General features: G+C 39.5%; 3 long non-coding RNA genes across 8 annotated transcripts in view; 1 reads left to right on the top strand and 2 right to left on the bottom strand.

The window, feature by feature from the left end:
• Window positions 1-1035: 1035 nt before the first annotated feature.
• Window positions 1036-5701, bottom strand: LOC139590219 (uncharacterized). Its single transcript, XR_011679272.1, has 2 exons — window positions 5440-5701; window positions 1036-1652 (listed from the first exon to the last, which is right to left on the bottom strand). It is a non-coding gene; the product is annotated as an uncharacterized lncRNA (long non-coding RNA).
• Window positions 5702-9507: 3806 nt separating this feature from the next.
• Window positions 9508-18143, top strand: LOC139590242 (uncharacterized). Its single transcript, XR_011679285.1, has 4 exons — window positions 9508-9851; window positions 13451-13552; window positions 15500-15584; window positions 16578-18143. It is a non-coding gene; the product is annotated as an uncharacterized lncRNA (long non-coding RNA).
• Window positions 18144-19664: 1521 nt separating this feature from the next.
• The window catches only part of LOC139590233 (uncharacterized), a 30473-nt gene continuing 27202 nt past the window's right edge, over window positions 19665-22935 (bottom strand). For all 6 annotated transcript variants that reach the window (XR_011679276.1, XR_011679281.1, XR_011679277.1 and 3 more), the window contains one exon: window positions 19665-22794. This is a non-coding gene — a long non-coding RNA (uncharacterized lncRNA). The remainder of the gene's footprint in view (window positions 22795-22935) is intronic.

A 22935-nucleotide genomic window follows, 5' to 3' on the forward strand; every position in this document is an offset into this window, starting at 1 on the left:
AGAATTAAGAAGGCATTGGTTGGGCTCTGGAACAGCTGGAATTTGATATGGGGGAGGAGGACTTTGGTGAAGAGATTTAAGACAAAGACTCCAAAGTATGAGACTTGTTTTTGTATGCAGAAGCCAGGATTTGAATGTCAGGGGAGCCAAAGAGGAGGAGAGTGGGTGCAGTGGGTGTCAAAGCAGGTGATGGTTCAGAGTTTTTGATCACAGAATCACCAAATGATTGAGGCTGCAAGGAACCAAAAGTGAGGTCATCCAGTCCAGCCTCCCTGCTCAAGCAGGGTCATCCTAGAGCACATTGCACAGGAATGTGTCCAGACAGTTCTTGAATACCTCCAGTGACACAGACTCCACAGCCTCTCTGTACAATCTGCTCCAGTGTCCAGTAACACACACAGTAAATAAATTTTTCCTCATATTCAGACAGAACTTCCTGTACATCAGTTTCTGCCCATTGCCTCTTGTCCTATTGCTTGGTACTACTGAGAAGAGCCTGGCTCCTCTTGACACTCCTGCTTCAGATACTGACAGTCTTTGATGAGGTCCCCTCTGAGCCATTCCCCTACTTGAGGCTGAACAGGCCCAGCTCCCTCAGATCTGAGATTTTGTCAGAAATAGAGAGATTTTACATATGATCTGGAGACAGATATGGCAGAAGTGTAATGCAGGCTGTATGTGTGGTTGGAAAGTAAGTCAAGGACTGTCCTCAGCTACAAGTCTCAGTGTCAGAAAAAATTGTGGCACAGATAGTGTGGAAGAAATCCAAAATGTTTAAGGAAATACAGGGGGCTTGGGTTTTTGTTGGAGACAGGCTAAGGCACGGGGTTACATGGATGAACATAAGGTAGGATGCTACCCAGCAGAGATAAATTTCTGAGCTGTTGCCCCTTAACTGTTACAGATTTGGCTGAAGGAAAAAGATTGTGCTAAAAAGAGACACAAGGAGAGAACTATAAAAACAAAGAGAAATATGACTTTGTGGTGGGGAGGATGTTTCAAGCTCTCCAAGAATGCATGAAGGTCACAATGAGAAAAGCTCAGCAAAGAGTTTATTGAGAACAGTTCTGTGAGATTAAGGAAGTCATAAACATCTCAGGATTGGATCAGCAGGGATGAGTTAAAGCAGAAGTTGATGGAGTAGTTTAATACTCAGACAAAATTTTGTCATGCAGTAATAACACAAACTTAGAGTTGGAAACTGTCTTTAAGAGATGAGTCTATGGATAGGAAGCATGCAATGGAAAGTCAGCAGAAAACTGGGGAAATGAAGGAGACAGCAAATATAGCTGAGAAGTTGTGGGAAACAACATGAGCGGATGATATCCAAAGATAGAAAGGAAGAAAGAATAAAGAAAAGTACAAAACCAGAATTGGACTCTTCATTGTAAATTAACCACAGCTGTAGCCATCAGTTTCACTCTGTAACAGAATAAAAAATTCTATCTGTGGAAGTCCCTGGGATGGGGAAAGCCTAACATCCTTTCCAAACCAACAGAACTTTCCTGACTGAGAAGATAGCATGTGTTTTACATAAGTGGATATATTTCACTGTTGCCTTCACTGCTATCTTGAGTAAGGAGCCCTGATATTTTTTTTCAAGAAATCAATTTGTTTCCATAAGAAGTTTCACAAAACAGAGTTTTTTCTTCCTAAAGGAAAGAAAAAAAACAAAGCCAGTGTTAGAAAGAACCTTCTCATTGATAATGGACACACATATTAAAACCTAAAGCTGTGATGTTTCTAAAACCTCACAACTTCTAAAAATACATTGAAGACAATGTGTACAAAGCACGAAATCAGGAACCCTGAGATTTTTAATCATTGGTTCACATATTCGGAAATGAAACGCTGTTTCACTGGCTGTCAGATGCAGCTGAGAAGCACCACCTTTGTAATACTGTGGCCCGCTGCCCAAGGTGTTAAGAGAGAAGAATAGCATATCCAACTGAAATTACAGGAAGGACTACAGGCAAAATGTAATGAGATGATCAGTGAATGCAAATGAACCCTTTCACTTAAGACTGTGATAGAATGACTTCTCTGAATAGTACAAAAATTTCACATAGGTTTTTAGGCCAACAGATAAGAGCATATTGCTAATTTTAAAAGACAAATTACTTGAATAATTATCCTCCTATTTAAATATTTTCTTAATTACTCTCAACCATATCTTCAGTTTTAAAGCAGAAAGTTAAGTGTAACACTAACAAGTTAGAACATGTTAAAACTTTGCAGGTATCCAAATCAGAGCTACTGATAACTGGGCTTAATCTGTAGGACTGGGATGTAGGAAAACTCCCATTTACTTCCTAGATAGAAAAAATAAAGACTGAAGAATCAGGCCTTACATATTAATTATTCAAAGCTCACATTTTTGTACCAAAGAATCAACTAGCTGACGGGGTGCATGTATGTGTAAATATACAGATACCCAGGCAGACAGATAGAATTCAAATATTTTTTTTTTTTAGTGGCCTAAGTAGAGACTAGTCTGTCACTGATCAGCAGGAGGTTTTCTTTTGCTCCTAGAGCACCAGTAGCAGTTGCTAGCTGTCCCTGACAGAGGGCTGAAATGCACCAGCATGGCAGGGACAGGGGACGGGTGGCAATGAGCAGAGCAGCGTCACCACGCAGTGATCCACCCGAGTTCTGACAGAAGGCCAGCCTGCTGTCAATCATCCTGTCCTTGCCAATCAAATGCACATCCCTCCAGAGGCGCCTGCCGTTGACACTGGCACCCCAAACATAGCAAAAGGATAGTGCAGTGACATTTGGGAGATGACACATTGTCAAAGGCCCAGCAAAAACAGCAGAACCAGACTGTGTTTAGGAAGAACTAGTGTGTTTTACAGGACACACACACGAGGACGACATTCCCAGAGGGGATGGGTTGGGTGTAAACACCCTTGAAAGACCTTGTGCAAGGAAATCAGGAGTTGGGAATGGATAACAGCATAATAAGGTCTGGCCAGGACCCTGAGGTTCTTTCTTTTCCCATCTGTGGAAAAACAAATGTCCTTTTGCCAGAGCTCTGGCTAACCTTTGCAGAGAAAAGTACAGGAGCCAGGAAGACAAAGCTTTTGGAGTCTACAAAGCAAGCCCTCCATTTAATTACAGGGATTTTCAGGGCAGCTTATGACCATATAATGTATAATAACTTATTTTTCTTCTTAGGTAAAGATGTGTGGCACTCCCACCCATTTTCGAAAGGGATAATTGACAATTAAAATAATTCTCATAAGGCAAAACTGCATATTTAGAAAGTCATATTCTGATATGTATCCCTGCCTGAATAGATGCTATGTACATATTTTAGCATTACATTTCAATTTCTCCCTCTCTATCCCCATAAATTTTCCATTTGTTTCCATTTTTCCTCTGGCTTGGTTGTTTTCTCATATGTCTCATGTAGAAGGGCCCCTCTCCTGGCACCTTCTTCTAATCTCACCTCAGTGAAATGCAACGTGTGTTGGAAAGAAAGTAAAATTATTTTCTTTGTCCTCGACCATCAGCAAAAAGTTGCAGTTGGAGCAAGGACTCTTTTCTGTCATGACACTTCCCATTGACTGCAACTGAGCTCGGTGGAGTTATTGCAGTTACACATAAAGTCAGCATGTCTTATTCATTTATTTGTTATTTCTGTGGTTGGTTTGTTTGTTTCTTTGTTTGTTTGTTTGATTGTTTGTTGGAACTTCAATGCTGTCTGAAGACACAGTAAAGTGCATAAGCAATCACTGAGGCTAATGGTAGAGGAAGAAGCTATTTCAGAAAAATTTGGGAGGTAAAATAGATATCAAAATGTCCAGTTATAAAGGAAAATAAATTTTATAAAAAGAGGAAGGTTAGAAGGCAACTGTCTCTTCTCTGAGACACTGGCAAGGACTTGATGGCTGCTGTTATCTGGTCCTGAGCTTCTTTTCCTTGGCATCTGTAGTAAAACTTCCAGTGACCTCAATGAGAATAAGACTGGAGTCAATATAAGCTCTTAATGTTGTCTCCTGCAGAGCTAAGTGCCACAGACTGGCCTTGCATTATGCACTGATCATCAGCTACTTTATCCCACCAATGTACTTTTAAAAATGCAAATATTAAGAAGTATCATTTCCATTCTAATGAGTGTTCCTACTTTCAGAGTAAGAGATAAGCCCAAGCCAGATGTCCATATACAAAAATTGCCCTTGAAATATAAGGTAATAGCTTGTTCTGTCACCTTACAACATGCTCCATGGTCAAAGGATTGGGAGGAAATCCTTTCCTCTGGTCTAGGAAAATTCTCACTGCAGGAGGTGTTTTGCCCTTGGGGGTTGCCTGTCTCTCTTGCTTGGCTGTGGAGGCAGTGTGAGCAATGCACAGTGCAAACACCTAAAGTGTAGGCTCTAACATTTAGGTGAACTAAATCTTAACTGAACTGAAGTTCCACTGCAATGAACTTTCTTCTCCCACATTCATCACCTTCCATGTCTTAATCACTGTCCTGTAATATGATTTTTGCCTGCTTCTATCACAGAAACATCTACAGGAGAAACTTCTATCTCTTCCAACGGTCTTTATTTCTTCCTTTTTGGGACAATTTCAGAAAGAGAGATCATCATCATTTGCCAGCCAAGCATCTTTTGATTTAATTACTTAATTAGACATGCAGGCCAGGGAGTTATGTGCACACAGCACATATATAGCTGGGTGATGTGTGCTCATACCAGTGGGTTATTTTAGACTGGTGGCTGGTTTTGAGACATGTGGGACAGTGTACCTTGACAACTGCAGGTGGTGTAAGCATGCTTATAGTCCTACTGGCAAGAGAAGTGTGAAAACTCTTTTTTTCTCAGTCTTGCCTTGGGGCTGGGACTGGAAGGCATTGACAGTGGCCTTGTGTTTACCCATTTTTCTGGTGAAAATATTCATTTTGTAGTTGACAAGGAAGCAGGTTACAGTTGAGTATCACTGTTAAGGGTAATATTAACACAAAAATATCCAGCATCTAAAAGAGTTGATGTTTATCCCCAGAAAAATCAGAATGTTTCAATCAAAATCACCCAGCTGTCAGATCCAAGAAGGAGAGATCCAGTGGTATTCTTGGATGCATTTAGATTGAAGAATTTGGAAATTATGTTCTATTCTAAAGAATACTCTTCTCATGCATGCTTATGGACTGAGAGAGCTACACAATTAAATTATTGTTCCACAGGAGACTTTCAGAAGATGATTCATAACCTCTGTACTCAAAAAAGTTTTACAGAGTTTCAGGTTGAAGGCTGTACATTAGCAGTAAATGTTTTCTCTCTGAATTACCAAACATTTCCATAACTCAGCTCAAGATAATTGAGGTGTTAAACCTCCCATTCTTTTATGTTTGTCTTTGTCTACTCTGAAATAGCCACGAAAGTTTGGCAAAGGACAGGTTGCCTATCCTTGTGCACAAAAAGATTTATGACTTACCATTTGTTTCTTGAAGAGAAACTGTTCTGGCTATTGGACAGTTCTTCAAGGCAAGCAGAGGACATTTCTGAGCTCCATGGGCTTGGCTGGCTGAACCTACAGGTCACAGATGCTCCTGTTTCACCATTTCATTGTCATGAGAAAAGGGACAGAGTTAAAGGTCTAAGTCATTTGCTCCATTCAAAGTGTTTCCACTGGTTCTTCCTGCTTGTGTTCTATTATGTAGTGCATTTAAATTTGGAAGCAGGATTTCAGGCTACACATTCTCAAATGTTGCAAACTGGTTTTGGGAAAGCAAAAAGGCCCTTGTAGCACTATTCAGCCAAATAGCGACTTTTTTGGTGAAAGGTGGAATCAACCAAATAAATAAGGCAAGGTGCAAAAAGTTTATTGCTGCTCTCCTCATTAACAGAAAAAAAACAAATGTTATAGTGTAATTATAGCTTTATGTTCCTTTTAGCAGGGCCCTTGAAGCTAGTTACAGTCTTCTGTATCTGTTCTCAGATGTGCTTACTCTCTCTACACCATTCTGAGCCTGCACTGCAGCCCAGGGTCATCTCTCAATGAAGGAGATATAACTGTGTGTGCCATGTAGAGTCAGTTTTCCCTGGATTGCTTACTTAGTAGAGATATAATGATTAATCAGAAATGCTGTTACTGAATGAATGTGTAACTTGTGTCAGGATTTGGGACTGTAAGTTTCTCTTCAAGGGTTGTGAAGCAGTTGTATGCTGCCTGAGAAGACTCCTGGGACCTTACCAGGCCCTGAAATTCTTATAAGAATTCCTTGGCTGTGGCTGAAAAACTGTGTACATTTGCATGTTCAGTCTTCCAGATGGTGATCTATAGACAGACCTTTACTGTGCCTTGTTTATGCATTTTTTTGGTCTGCAGAGTATCAGGAATCTTTTTGACTTAGCAATGAATTTTAACTTTGAGCCCCACTGCAAGGAAGTGAATGCAGCTGCATTTATTAACACAAATTGTGCAGTTGGACAAATGTAATGGCATGAAAATAGCATGCTGCTAACTTGCTTTTGAAAAGGAACTTGAAAGAGTCTGTATACAGTATGACCATTACATTGTACAAAATTTTCCTTTGAAGAGATGAAAAAAATATTGTTATGCTTAGTATTTTCATGTGTCTATTAATAATTCCAAATATAGTCCTTGTTAAATATATGGGATGGCAAGCTTTTTACAGAAGGAGCTTCTTTTAAAATTGCTCAGGCACATAAAAGGTTGCCTTATTCTACAGACTAGAACTCAGGTAACTCAGAGCATGCTTTTGCATTAGTATTAATTGATATTATTTTTCCACAGCCTGTATAGCAATTATTTTCTCTGAGTACAAAGAAAATGTATGCATAATAAAGACACTAACTTAGAGAGATGTAGCATGAAAAGTGCACTACAAGGTCAAATCCAGCCCAAACTTCCTTTTTCTTTTTCATTAATATTTTTAGAAGGAGTCTTCAAACTTGTAGGTGGTGACTCAATGGGATTTGATATGAAGATGTGACACCTCATCTTAAATTCCTTAACCACATTTCTTAAGTTGACAGGAATGTCAGGAAGTGTGCCTGATAAGGCTTGCTGTCCTCTCCGAGCTGACTAATCATACATGAAGTCTTGGCAAGAGATAACCAGGTTACAGTATAGCCAAAATGACATCACATCAACTCAATTTCATATCCTGTAGACACCAGTGCCTATCACCACTCCAGGTTGCTAACATCCTTGACACACAAATGGTATTTTCAGTCTCCGATGTCCCCCTTTTACCCTGTGTCTGTCACTCTGGGGTAAATCAGGAGCAAATTTGTCACTAAATGTAAAGAACCATTAACTCACGGGCACTTTGTCATCTGAAGCATAATTTTCTGTGCATGGCTCGCCAATCCCTGGACTCGAGCTATTTGCATAACAGTTTGCTGTACGAATTTGTGACGGAGGATAGCGCTGAACTTGTTAAAATTCCATGTGAATCTCAGCACAGAAAATGGACTGGTGCTTTAAATCTTGGAGAGTTGTTCACATCAATAATGAATTTCAAATAATTTATTCACTTCAAGTGTAAGTGGTTGGCATACAGTCCTTACAGCTGGTTTGTTGAGATAATTGATTTCCATATAGTTTAAAGATGGGGAAAAGAAACATATGACAACTACAGCGGGTTTCGAGGCAATTGTGAATGCCATATCAGTTTAATTATAGCTCCATCTTTAGCTAACACGGGTTCTGTCCTATTGGAATGAAAATATCCCAGCAACTTGAAATGTAACAGTGATGAATTTTTTATGTTCTTCTACCTACCTTGTATGCTCGCTTAGGGCACTGTTACAAGTACACTTCTAGCTTTTTTCAGTGGATAGTTAACATGACATGCAAGACTGGTCTGCATGACACAGATAACTCAAGGGAATAGCAACAAAGTAAATGAGATGCATTAGTATCTGAATGTGAACTGGGGGATATAAGTTCTCAGAACTTCTTGTTTAATTTATAGAATTGTTTTTTTTCCCCTGTGCATAAGATTTCAGAATGGTAATCATATTCAGGAAATGAGCTGTTCGCACTTCAGGTACTAATATCAACATGTAAAAGATAATCATTAACCAGATGTACCACTCAGCAGTATCTATTATATGTAAGCAAGCTAGCTGAGGTGATAAAAGAAGCTTTTACTTAAAATGTAGGTATACTGACCATGGAGAGAGTGGTAAAACTGTGAGGATTTTGTTTTGGTTGGATTTTTTAATTGACCACTCTATGCATGAAACCAGGGCTTAGAGAAACAAAGAGTGTAATAAAAATTTGCTTTGCAACTAACAGCTCATGTATGAAACAACCCTTTTGCTGAGGTCCAATCTGGCTGCCCCTACATGGGGCCATTTTAAAGGAGGTGAGCTGCACCTCCAAATTCTCACAGGTAGGAGAGGCAGAGGAGCAGAGAACCAGGACTGCTAGAAACCCCAAACTTCACTCAATTTTTTCCTTTCCACTAAAAATTGGTTCACATAAATTGCAAATAAAGACCTTTGTTTTGTTCTTACTCCATTAATTCCTAAGTTCCACAGTGTAGTAAAAAAAGTAACAGTCAGGTGTCCAGTAAACTTTCCAGCAGCCGGGAATTTCTTACTGTCCTGTTTCTACTTCACCTGATGTAACTTCCCTGACTACAATCAGGATCCTGTCCTTAACTTCCAGTGTTAAGTTGAAGCAATTCCTGTGGGCTGAGGTCATAGGTTTTTTTTCAGTTTAACAGAAAAGTTATGAGTATATCTCAAATATTTTTCTGGCATCTGTGTATGCTGGAATAAATGAGAAAGGACTCCCCTCTGAAATAAATTATAAACTGTAGTGGTGAAATAAGGGCTTCAATGGTCTAGCTTGACATAGATGGCACAACATTCCCTGCCATTAACTTCTTGTTTTACAGATATATACAAACTTTTCTTTTGACATTACTAAGGAGGAGAAAGTTCCCCTCCAGCTTCCAAGATGTTTTTAGGATTAACTGCTGAGGATCTGCAATTAAGGCAAAATACTTGGTTAAAAAAAAAATTAAAAAAAGCCGAAGTCTTCTGGTATTTACTTCCAGCTCCAATTCCAAAATACTAGACTTCTTTTAAAATGAAACACAAAAGTAAGATGATGGAAAAGATCCTGCTAGTCCCTTACAGTCACCACATAAGTATCGTGGGATGCATAATCACATTACAACTTTGCTCCCTGTTTTTTATTGGAGTTTGTGTGATGCAACAGTTTTTGGCTCAAATATGTAGCTTTGATTCTGTAAGTGGGCATTATGAACTCGTATTCATAATTTGAACTTGGAGCTTGGACTGGGTCTTGTATCAAGAAGTCCCTGTGGGGAGTCACACCAAAATTGTCTTAGCTGTTCTAATTTAAAGACAGTAAAGACAGTCCTGGAATGATGACCAAGGGCTCTGGGAGCTTAAAAAGCCTTATTGGCACACAGATGCATTAACACTAGAAGGAGCTAAGTAAAGAAAATAAAATGGGGGCTCTATGCAGAAGCAACTCTCTCTAGCATCTGTTTTTACAATACAACAGAAAATTTTGATTGCATGAGAAATTTTGGTGGTTGATTTTGTTTGCAAGATGTTCTGAAATGTATCAAGAGGTGGAAGTGAGTTGGAAATTGTAACAGAGAAATCACCGGTCAAACTACCACCAAGACTTCCTATGGGAGAACAAAGTTTCAAAAATACCCTTTCACTTTTAAATATAGGCTCAGGTCTTGCTGATATGCCTGGAGTGGCTTGTTGTGGGCAGGCAGGAATTCTGCCTATGGAGATAAGGTAGCCAAGTGTGAAATAAAGGAAGTGTTCTGCAAAAGCACTGTGCCATGGGATATAACCTTCTGCAACTCTGAATGTAGTCAGGTGAGTGGCACACATTAATAAATAGATGCCAACAATTTTTTGTGTGTGTTTCACACTTTTATTATGTATTTCAGGTTGCATTTTTGCCTCCCAAACTGGTGAGCTAACTTGAATACTAAATAAACAGTGGAGAGTGACACTTTTCCTTTTAGTCATTGACAGTAACTTGTAACACCCTGCTTGCTTCCCTCAGCCTCCACAGGGAGAGAAGGGAAGAGCTGGAGAATGGAATCCCTCAATCTCCAGTGGATGCTTGCCTAACTCTGTGACTTCAGAGGGGACCTGGCCTGTCCAAGCATCTAGTAACTTCATTAGCTTTTAGGACAAATGTTTGTTAGGTCTCAGAGTACCTGATTTACTTGCTATCCTCAGCCACTGAACAGCCATATTCAGTTTCAAGGGCAAAGGCTTAGAATCCCAGAGCTATATAATGCTTTCAAATATCATAAACCAACATTTCTTGCGTGTCATTTTTGTGTAAAAGTTGTTCTTATATCTAAGAGAAAACAGACTGTTAATTCTGTATCCTAAAGTCTGCATAGAATACAAAGATTTGGCCATAAATTTTCCACAACTTCTAAGATAAGATATAAAGTGCATCATCAACAGGACTTTGTCCCTCTCAGAGTAAGTGAAAAAAGCCCTTGAATGGTTTGAATCAGTCTCCAGACTTCTAACTCTTATTTGTGGAGATGGAAAGTATTTCTTGATATCCCAGACCAGCAACCACATGGTAGAACACGTCTTTTCAGCTTATGGAGTGTGCTGTGTACTTGGCAAGTTGTTTGTCATGCATCAGGGTTAATCTTTTGGGGAGCCACCAGATAACTGTATCCACAATTATGGAAACTGCATTCACCAAAGATAACCACTTGGGCACACTTGCTGCTTTCCTTGCTGAAGGCTGCCCTGGTGGTGCATGCCTTGAGAAGTTCTGCAATAGCACCAGAGCTGCTGGCAGCAAGAGTGGCAAAGTTTGTAGGGCTAGGTTGAAAAGCATGGATGTTGATGGGACCATGACCTTTTGGACACTCAAACCACACCCTGCATTGCCCCCAGCTTTGGCTGAGACTTTTTTACTTCCATGTCCAACCTGAGCACTTGATCCAGACCCATTGTCCCAGCCAGGTGACATCTTGCTGCCTACTGTCTTTCATTCAAGTGTTTCCATATAGAAATGGATGTCATCTGCTGGCTCAAAATCTTGATATTTCCTTTCAGTTTCTGGCCAAGAAGTGGTGTTTGATTTTTCTAAGTTGCTGAGAGAGTAGGCATGATTGAATCTGTGTGTAGCAGAAAGGATGTCAAGACAAACTGATACGAATGAGAATTTATTAGCAGGCTCCACAGTTGATGCCACATACCAAAAATCATAAAGGAAAAAAGGAAGTGGGAGGAAGGAGAGGTGCAGAGAGAAAACTCTCCCCAGTGGCAAGCTGGAAGGAGCAGCTGTGCTTGGCATCCTGAGGCAAATGACTCCCTCAGGCATCCTATCCAAGGCAAAAGGCAGTTCCAATACAGTGCTTTCCCTACAGCAACTACATTGTTTTGTTCAGGACTCACTCAGGCTCCCTGCTGGTTGCTCCCATTTCCAGGGCAAGTTTTGAGCAGGGGGAGGTGCTGTGTGGCTGATTAGTTGGTGAGCTCTGTATTTTTGAGTTCCTTGGCTTAAACCAAAGGATACAACTAAAGGAAAGACAGAGGAAAAGGAGTGGGTGATTCTTGCACTGGTACAGTCACTTCCTCTGGAAGGTGCCATGCCAACACCACTGGAGTACAAGACAATGTCCCTCCTACCTCCAGGAGGGCCCTGTGCTCTCAGGAAATCCTGGTGCCACTGCACAATTTCCATGGGGCCAAAAGCATCATTCATCCCTACCAGTGCCATGCAGCAGAATACAAGGAATGCTGTCTGTCCCTTCATTATAAAAACCATCCAACTTTCCAGCCTGAGCAGGACACACCAGCCACTGCCCACAGGGAAGACAGGCTGCTGTAGGGAGTTCTGTTCAACTAAAAGGCACTTGGAGGTAGGCAGAAAACTGTTGCTGGTGACCATTTGCACATCTGTAAGTATTGTTAAAAAGTAACAGTAAATATATCAGCAAATGAATTGGTACTCCTGAAGTGCTTGATTAGCTGCTGTGAAAAATACATTAATAAATCATCAATACATTATTCAATTGGCTGTTGCCTAATATCTTAGATTACAGAAAAAAATGGAAAGCCATATCTCACATTAAATATTTACTCCCTTTGCCCAGGCCATGTGCAAGGATTCTCTAAAACTTCTCTGCATCAGAGTGTAAAACCTTGTTTGTAGAGTAGGGGACCCAATGCCACTGCTTCTAAGCTAAACAATTTGTGCTTGGATCATAATGTAAAGACATTGATATTTGTGTTTGATGTAAAGAGCCTCAAGATGTAAAAGAATAGCATCATATTTAAACAGAAGATGGATAGCCAATTATAGTGGTTTATATTACAGAAATTCCTGTAAATAAAATCAAGAATTATTAAATAAGTGCATTTCACTAATCCATATCCTGAAATAACCATTTCACAATTACTCTGTTAATTTATCTAGATTATTTATTGTTCATAGACCTGTGTAAACACTGGCCACCCACACCATCAATATGTTTGCAATTCTGCATTTGCAGTGGTGGATCCTGACCAGCCTTTCAGAAACATTTCATAGTCAATTCATTCCAAAAACAGCATTTTTCTGTTTAAGGAATAAATTTGAGATCTTAACCACATATTCAGTCATTCATTTTTTAACTGACTTTAGGTTAATTATTAGAAATTGTCATTTCCACATATGTTTAAAACTTGTAACAATTAATATTGTGCAGAATTAACTTTTCACAACTGAACCTGTGACACTCATATTAGGTATACAAAACCTAAACTAGTATAAAGTAATAAAATAAATGTTTATTTGTCTTCTTTTTACTTGTTCTGATGATAAAATATCAATATCTTGCAGTAGTTCCAAATTAGTATGAAAAACATTTTGCTTATGAATATGCCATTTTGCTGCTTTGTTTATAATGAAAAAAGCAGCAGCTATGTATAGAAAGATTTATTTTCACTTTTATCATTCACTTGCAAGAAGTTATTCTCCAATTACTTATTAGCTGTAGAATAATACTGAAATTAATACTGAATAATACTGAAATGAGAACCCCAGTCAATACTGCATGCATCAAAAATGATTAAAATCTTCACTTACTGAGAACTGTGAAATGTTTATTCGTTTTTAGACACAGAGTCCTCCAGGGAGTGCTACAAATCCACACAAGCTCACTGCACCTTCAGTGTTGCATTTGAGTGTTGATTTAGATGGAATATGTGTAAAAACTCCTGTCAGCAGACAGCTCTCTAGTGACTATACATCTGCAAAGGCTCAAGAACATAAAGTACTGCTACATGAGTCTGGAATAAATTGTGCTCACCTCACAAATTCTGGATCTGCTTGGTCCACAGTCACAAAGGGAAAACTGTTGTGTTTTAGAATTAGAGAACCAGAGTTTATTTCCTCATCCTGTATGTGTGTGTGTAATTTTAGACCAATTTTTTTTCCTGAATAGCAGAATGTTAATGAAATCAGCAAAGGAAAGAAGATTGGTGAAAGTAGGACATAGAGTGATGTGAGACTGGTACTGCAAGTTCCCTGAGCTACCTCAGAGCCAAAGGTAAAGCTCTCTTCTCTTCAGGAAAAAATGAATCAAGCTTTTTACCCCACAACATCCTACTTAGTTCAGATTCCTTAAAGCTACTCTGTATTCCCTGCAAAGATAAAAGCACTTTTAGTTTTTTCTCATAGATTACCAAAAATTCATTCATATTGGAACAAAAAAACAAAACAACAAAACAGCTTTTCCCAATATTCTGTCTCCAGAAAACAAAAGTAACTACACAATGGTTCATCACTTGCTATAGTTACAGACCCAGATTTTGCATTCTGTAAATGTTTCAGGATTTCCATTCCATGAATTTACTGTCTTTACTGAGTTTACCTATCTTTAAGGATTTGCAACAACTTGGGGACATGAATGAGTCCCACACTTCATCTACCTAATCTGTGGAAAAATAAAGGTCTCTTTCATTTTGTTTGTTCCCCAGTAATGTCTTGTGTACCACTTGTTTCTGCATTGTGATAAATTGTCAATAATATTTCATATTTACCTTCTCTGTGTCTCATGAAGAAATGACATTCCATGTTAACCCTCAGTCACTTCTTGTCCACACAGACCCCTTATACTCTGTAAGACATCCTCATTCAGAATCTGATCAATGCAGCTGACGATTCTCTCTGTCTTTCAGTGTATTTTTCTAGGTTTAACCATATTGTTTTTGAGATTATGTGACAGTACACCACAGGCTATATATCAGCAGAATAGTTTCTGATCTGTTCTCTATTATTTTCCTAATATTCTTAATTGGGTTTGCTGCTGTTGAACACAGGGCTGACATATTTACCAGGCTCTCCAAGATGTCTTTCCTGAGAATAATTTGTTAATTTAGTGATCACGGCCATGTACATGTGTTTGTTTTTCCTACATGCATTGTCATTATCGAAATAGAATATATTGGCTATTACTTCATTGCCCAGACACTCACAGAATAAAAGAATTACAGAATATTTTGTGTTGGAAAAGACCTTTAAGATCATCAAGTCCAACCATTGACCCAGCACTGCCAATCCACTGTTAAACCATGTCCCCAAGTGCCACATCTAAAGTCACCTAAATACCTCCAGGAATACTGACTCAACCATTTCCTTGAGACAGCCTATTCTGCTGCTTGACAACCCTTTCCATGAGGAAATTTTTCCTAATATCCAGTCTAAGCCTCCCCTGGTGCAACATTTCCTCTTGGCCTATCACTTATTACTTGGGAAAAGGGACTGACCCCCACCTGGCTACAGCCTCCTTCCAAGCAATTGTAGAGAGTGACAAAATCCCCCCTTGTGCCTCCTTTTCTCCAGGCTAAGCTCCCAGCTCCCTCAGACACTTCTCATCAGACTTGTGCTCTAGACCCTTCCCCAGCTCCCTTGCCCTTGTCTGGACATGCTCCAGCACCTCAATGTCTATCAAAAGGTGTATATCAGGAGGGCTTTTTTCTTAAGTTCTTCACATAAGTTTTCATTTTTCTATCTTGAGTAATTCAGTGTTAGTACAGATCTCAGCCCAGGTTCCCATGGGTCTCCAGCAGTATCCTGTTTTCACTGAGAAAACCGACCATTTGGTCTTTCTTCCTTATTTGGTCCCCTCACACTTTTCCCCCATGGTGAACATGCTGTGTTTGCCTAAGAAACAAGTCTGATTTGCACTATCATATTGCAGCTACAGACACTATTTCAGGCAATGAAATATACAATTAGTGTTCCTTGTCACTGGCCTTTTTTGTTTCTTTACACATTATTTCTTGATGTAGTTCTTACATCCTTTCTGCTTCAGTTTTTATCTCTACCACTTTTCCTCCCTGTGTCTTTGTCTTCACTTTGCCATCCACCCAAGTTCCCATACAACACCTCCTGTTACCCTTTCCTGGATGACCTCAACCTTCTCCTCACTACTCACATCTCTTTATGCAGGTTTACTAGAGATACAGGATCTGCATCATTTCTCTCATTCCAGGGCTGATCTCTCACAAAAAATAGCAACCAGATGTAACCTGTGCATGAGCTAAAGTCACTGAGTCTAGAGGAGTCTCTTCACTGGGGTAAGTAGAGTTTGGGGCCAAGCTTTCTGTGAAATCAGGCTGAATTATGTATGAGGCTGGTTTGCAGACACTGCACTGCTACTCCCAGCAGATTTAGGGAACAGGAAACATGCCAGTTCCCCTCTTGGGCTGTTTGACCATGGACACCATGATAAGAGGGGGAGATCTGCTCTGGTGGGCTGAGGTGCACCAGGCTGAAACACAGTCTTCTCAGATTCATCTGCCTCTCCAGTGAATTACTTGCAAAGCGTGAGTAGCTCTAGGAGGAACATTGCAAAAGCTCAGGAATCTAGTATTTGACAACTAAGGGATAATGGAGCAGCCAGCAGATGTAGGGAAGAATGAACAAAGCCATGCATCAGGCAGGAAGTTTATACATTCACCTGGGCTTGCTGTGGTTGACTGTAGATGCAGCAATGAAACACAGGACACCAAGCACTGTAGCCACCAGTCTGGAGAACTGTGCTGAATTTTGGTATTTAGTCCCATGGCTCTTTCAAAGAGATAGCAACCACAGTAATTAGGTACCACCTCCCTGGGAAGAGCATTCCAGTACTTTATTATTCTTTCAGTGAAAAATTTCTTCCTAAGATCCAACTAGTACCTTCCCTGACATAGCTTGAGACTGTGTCCTCTGGTTCTGTCAGTTGCTGCCTGATGGAAGAGACCGACACCCACCTGTCTACAACCTCTCTTTAGGAAGTTGTAGAGAGCTATAAGGTCACCTCTAAGCCTCCTTTTCTCCAGACTAAACAGCCCCAGCTCCTTCAAACATTCCTCACTGGGCTTGTGTTCCAAGCCCCTCACCAGCCTTGTTGCCCCCTCTGGACGCCCTCAAGCATCTCAACATCCTACCATCTCTGGATGTGTTTAAAAAAAGACTGGACATGGCACTTGGTGCTATAGTCTAGTTGAGGTGTTAGGGCATAGGTTGGACTTGATGATCTTACAGGTCTCTTCCAACCTCCTTATTCTGTGATTCTGTAATCTCAGCATGAGCAGAGCAGAGACAGAGCAGCCATCCTGTCACCTGTCTGTCACCCATGACGTGGAGCAACAGAGCTGGGACAACATAGTGGAGTTTCTTTACAATAGGATGAAGCCTTCCCATGTAATAGGACTTTTTTCCTCATACCTCAAGCTCTGATTCTCTCAAATGTCCTTTTTGATGCCTGCACTTCCTTTTCTTCCTCATATATCCAACATCCTTGTTTGATCCAGTCATCACCAGGGAGCTCTGTGGGATTCAAGATTCCGCGTATGTAGAAAATTTTGTGAGATGGAAATATCTGGCTATGGGTAAGAAAGTGGAAAAGACCATTTCTGTGATGTAGCTTGTTACCTTTACTGTTCTTAAAGCCATTTGTCAAGCACTAAGTCAAATAACAGCCCATCTCTACTGGGCTATGCTCTTACACTCACGAGTACCTTCCTCCTCCAGTGGTACTGAAACCAGCAGAGACATCCTTCCCACCAAATAAATGCCCCTTATGAGAGAGAGTGTTGGACTGAACCTCTTTGGCACAGAGAGGCAATCTGAAGACAGCATGGGGGAGTGAAGGTGCCACAGTAAAGCATTTCAGTGAAATAACTGAGTCAGCTCCTATGAGCTCTAATGGCTGTAATGACCACACCTTGTGGCCACTGCTCTGCTTTTGCCAAGGCATGTTTTCTACGGGGTGACCTCCTCTTCAGGGTAGGCAGAACACTTCTGCTTTTGCACACAGGTTCTTTGTGCCAAATAACATCACATTTTTGTTGGAGGTTCATGGTTACTCTTTCTTCAATGTGTCTTTAACTATTTTGCCAAAGCCACCCGTCCCCTGCCATCTGTCAGGTGGCAAGAAGAAAGAATGTGGCTTCTACTGTGCTGAAGGACAGGGAAGCATGTGATGAGATGAGACAAATTCACATCACCTCACAACAGCTTCTTTCATGTGATAGGTTATGAATCATCAGGGACTATTTTATGTATAGTGTAGAAACCAGAAAGTTAAAACCCCACAGACTAAGAAACTGCAGTGGTGTGATGAAGCAAAAGATGCTAAAGCCCTTTCTGGTCCTATATACCAGTGACCACAATAATAGAGTTTTTGTAGTGATTCTTTTCAGCCAGTAAGCTAAGTCCTTATGGACAATGCCCACAGTTTATACTTCTCATAGAGCAAACATGTTTTATCTTTTATCTAAGCTGTTTCCACACTTCCGTATGCTTCCAGTTATTTATCTTAATTGTGGAAACAAAACAAATACACTACATGTAAAGAAATGACTTGACCTTCCTTCCATAGGCCACATCCTATATTCTTTGTGTGCTCCAAAGCTACCTTGCACTCTGATTAACTTGACTAGGAGCTGTGTTTGTGTATATTCTCACACAAAATGTATATATAACCTGCCCTCACACGGCTCCACAGGACCCAACTGAAATCCCAGAACTTCAGCTGTGGTATTAATCATGTATTCATGATGGAATGTGGGTTGCAAGAAAATATTTAAGAGCCCATAGAAAATTTTCTTTAAAGTATGCAATCCCTAAATATTTGGGCTCACATTATAGTCCTTTAGCTAGGATTTATTAGACTATTTCATATTTGCCTTTCTGTTTATTTTGTAAAAGTATACTTGTCTAGCACACATTTTTTATGCCAGCCTTGCTTTGCATTTTTACAGTCTGCTAATTAGACCATTTTAACTAATTTGTTTGCATTTTGTATGAGCAAGTTGGGCTTTTGGATTGACTAATGTAATTGCAGCCAGTTTCTGCCAAATACAAATTACTCTTTCTAGTGTGAGCTAGAGAGAAAAGTAAATATTTAATAGCCATCAATACCCTTGCAGCATTCTAAAGTGTGCTTTTTTCCTATGGAAAGTTTAAATAATTTCTTCAGAGCTTGATTGCACTTTAATGTTAAGAAATTATTTTTTAATCTTTTTTGAAATAATAATGAATTAGACATTTTAACATGTCCACAAGGGTTTTATTTCTGTGCACTTTGCAGTTTTAAATTCCAAGCTTTAGGATCTGGTACTTTGATGTTTGAAGTTTATTTGCTTAGCTTTTTATGTACTGAGTACCATCTCCTGAAAACATTTTACTGGCATGTACTTGGATTTTAATGTTTCTAAGGGGAGGAAGACAAATCTTGTAGCAAAGTTAAATTGTGGGAGTTTTGCTTGCTTTGTCTCTTTTACTTTTTTTTATTTTCTCTCCAAAGGAGCATAGCAGAAGACAAAAACTGTTTACCAAACATCGGCATTATTTGTATCTGTATTTTGAACTGCAAGTCTTACATGCTTCTTGTCTGCATAAATGTACATAAAAGCATAAGAGCCCCAGAGCCTTAAGCAGGTTAAAGCTCCTCAATTTCCAGCCTTAATATTCCTGGGCTACTTGCTATGATACAGATTAAGAAGAGCACCTGCTCACCAGGGCAGGGCAACCTTCTTCCTTTTCCTCTTCCTCATGTCTCACTCCCTCTGTGACCCATGTAGAGAACAGGGCTGTGTCTGCCTCACCCGAGGGGCTGCCCCTGAAATGTTCTATGCAGAACACATTCCTCAGGTCAGGGACATCATAAAAGTCCAAGAGGTGTTGATCTCTGACAAAACTTGGTGATGGTGCTCCACATCCTGCTGTGCCCTCAGAGGTGTTATCTGTGCATTTTCCCAAGGGTGTAAGTGCTTCAGTCTCTACTTCCTTTTCCCACATGAAGCTTTCAAATGCATGAGTCCCACAGGTCTTAACCAATAGCCTAAGAAGTGGGGCAGCTGTTGTTTTCTGCTACCCACTGAATGTGGGAATAATCTATGTTTTCTGCCACCCACTGAATGTGGGGAAGCAGGAGGGTTTGAGCAGGAGTGGTGGGTACTGGTTAGCTGGTACCTGGGCTGCCTCAGTGCACTTTAAACCTTGCCTTACCTCTTGTGCAGCTGGTACCAGCCCCAGGATGCTGTGGGAAGCAGAACCTGCCTTTGCCCATCTTTCTCTTTCTTCTGATGAAGCTAAAATGGTTGACAAATCAACAGTGAGATCCAGCACTAATCAGAGAGAAATCAAAACACCTTTTAGCCAAGTCCTCGACATGTCAGTACTCATTTTATTTTCAGATAGGGTGTTAACACCATGTCATGCAACATCCATAACTGTTAATTAAGACAGTGAATATGTAATCACATCCAAATGACAACAGAAGTCCATATGATCAGCAGATTATAGAACCAGGTTCTGGATTTCATAATTCCAGCAACCAAATTCCTCTCTCTGTTTCATTCCTGGTACAGCAAATGTGTCACAGAGCATGAAGCAACAAGTTTTTGATGTATGTTCCATCACTGTCTTCACAATCGTCTCATCATGTGCTAAGAACAGGTGCACTGCAAAAAGTAACAATCTTTTTTTGGTTTTGGCATTTACCTGGCCTAGATGGATGGGCAGGTGATATGATCAGTGAATTAATCATGCTGTTCTGAGAATGTTACTATTAATATAAATACTATAAGGTTACAGGCAGTCTTACCTGACCTCCTGGATATGTTTAATTGTGACATTTTGTTAGTAAACCCAAAACCACCATTCTTGGATTTCTGCAAGTCCCACAAATATGAGTGGGAAATGTGAGCATAACTCTGTAGTAGGAATTGTCTACTTGGATTAATTTTTTTAATGTAATACTGCACATAATACTAAAATTTGATACTGAGAAGCTGTAGCTAATTTAACTATATTTAATAAAAGTAGATTTAATACTAAATTTCTGGTGTATATTTTCCATTATGACATGCTTGCTCTTTGGGAATAGTGGTCTGTAGTCCTTATATACTGAATTTCTAGAGTAAGTGTGTTTTCATGAAAGACACAGAGAAAAGTACCTCCCTGTGTATCCTTATATTTTCTATCTTGGTACCAGTATTTTGGAAATGAAGAGCTCAGATTATTGAATGGATTTGCTTATCTACTTTTCTAAGTGTGCCCATCTGAACACATATAGAAGGCTGGTGTGGTTTTGGTACCCCTGAGAGGAGATAAAAAGATGGAGTCTTTGAAGATGTTGGTACCATCACGCAAGAGATCTGTCTAAAAATACTGCACAGACCATCCCTAGAAAAGAGAAGGAAGTCAGGTTATTTTCTCACTTGTGACCATTTTATGCTTTTTCCATGCCTGTGTTCCCTTGCTGCTAACAGGATTATTCACACAAGGAACACAATAGCACTTTAGCCTTAAGCAGTTGGCCTTCACACTGATACACAAGTGAGCATGTCAGATGGTGCTTGCTGTGATGCAGAGAACAAACTAACCAAGAACTGGACTGTTACAAGTCACAGATAACTGAAATTTATTTTAATCATTTCTGTCACAGGAAAGTATTTTCTAAATGCGTTATGTCAAAACATCCCAAGAAGTGACATGTAATCCAAGGCACATGTTTTATTCTTGGTTACATTTGCAAATTGAATCTCAGTACTTTCAAGGCATTTTGAATTTAAAGTAATATTGTTAAATGCCTGTGTTCTTGTGCTTAACTAAAGCAGTGACACAGGAATATTCAATAAAGGACTTCAGTACAATAATTCATTTATTCACTGAATACCTTGTCTTAACAACTGACAACTTTTACAGATCTGATCCCTCTCCAGAGATTTAGCAATTCTCCAACATGCAACAGCCAGAGATGAGGAGATGATAAAAGAAATGTACAGTACTTTTCATATTCAAATAAATATCCACCATAAAAAACAGGTGCTTTTCACCATCTACATCACAAGACCTTTCAGTGTTTGCTCTCAGCTTATCAACTCTCTATTTCTTTAAAAGCCTATGACACTCAATGTCTTTACAATGTCAAGTCCTGGTAAAACTTTTCAGGAAAACAAATCCCAAGTGTTTATCTTTCTAAACCTACAATGGTGTTCCTCACACTGATTCAGCCTGACTGTCTCTGCTGTGCTAGGTTGTCTCAGCAATTTCCAGCATTTCATACTTCAAGGCAAAATAACTTGTTTGTAATTTTGTCAATTTCTAAGGCCAGTATTTCTACACTTGAAAAGTAGCTTGAATGTAAGGGGCAGTGCATCAGTTCCTCTGTGTTACTGTAACAATCCAGCAGGAAAATTCTTGATTCAACTGATGGACACAGAATATGAAATAGCTGCTATTTCTTAAACATATACATCCTCTATAAATTTGTGCTCTGCCCATGACATTGTTCCACTAAAGACAGACGTACTTAGAAGAAAAATTTCCATGTGAATGGCAAGACATTTTGCAATCATTGTGTGAATGAAAAGGGGAAATTACAATCACCAGTTTTAGACTATTTTATTTATATCAAGAAGTAGATGTTTCTAGTGTTAATTAAACTCTGTTTAGATTATGAGAACAGTGAGATCTTGTCCAAGATAAATTCATGGTTCATTTTATGTCATTTGTACCAATAGTTTGGATTTAATAGACCAAAATGAAGATATGTATGGGGAAGGTATGTGAGAAAAAAGTGCATGCAAAGCAGTGATGTGAATAGTGTAAAAGAAAGAAAAGCCAAAGAAGGAAAAATAATGGTCTGGCTGGATGTTGCTGAAGTTTCTACTCACCTATGATAGAAAGAGGTGCCAACAAAGCTGGTCCTTGTTGAGTTCTACGTTAATACAGGAATTCTACAAAATTTAATATCTTGATCAACAGTGGGCTTGCTCCTCCAAGAGTACAGATCTAAGCCTGGCCATCACTTACATGATGCACTTTGACACAAAGCATTTCTCATGTTGCTGCTTACTATGAAATTTTGTTTACAATGATAAGCATCACTTTAAAAGGTGATAAAGACACAATGAACAGGAGCCAAACTTTTCAATTGCTAACCCATTCTATAATGTACGTGAAGTATACTTAAAAAACAGGAATGCCAGTTATGTTTGCAAGTGGCTTCAGATTAACAAGGGCAGATATAATCCAAAGTACTGCTTAAAGGTCACTGAAAGGTTTAAAGGTTAAACCCTGCTCCTTTTTTTTTCACTTCAGACTCCAAGGGTTTCAAAAACAAAGGCCATTTCTACTCTCAGCTACACTAGTGTGAATTTAATATTCACAAGTGCTTGGTCTTAGTTGGATTGGTGTGGATTTACAGCAGAAAGACTTCCAGCTCTGGCCCTATACTGCTGCTTTGCTGCTTCGTTGAAAGAGCAGGCTTTGTTCAGCTGCCACTTTCACCTAAAAGAAAAATAGATATAGCTATATCTATATCATCTATATCTAACTTTCTCCATGAAAATTTGTCCATGGATTTTTTTCAGAGCAGAGAAGCTGCACAAAATACTCTGAATACACCGTAGATGTTGAAAACACATATAA

Source organism: Agelaius tricolor, unplaced genomic scaffold (assembly GCF_023055355.1).
Source record: "Agelaius tricolor isolate 1412-34295 unplaced genomic scaffold, bAgeTri1.0.p SCAF_1, whole genome shotgun sequence".
Classification (NCBI taxonomy): Eukaryota; Metazoa; Chordata; class Aves; order Passeriformes; family Icteridae; genus Agelaius; species Agelaius tricolor.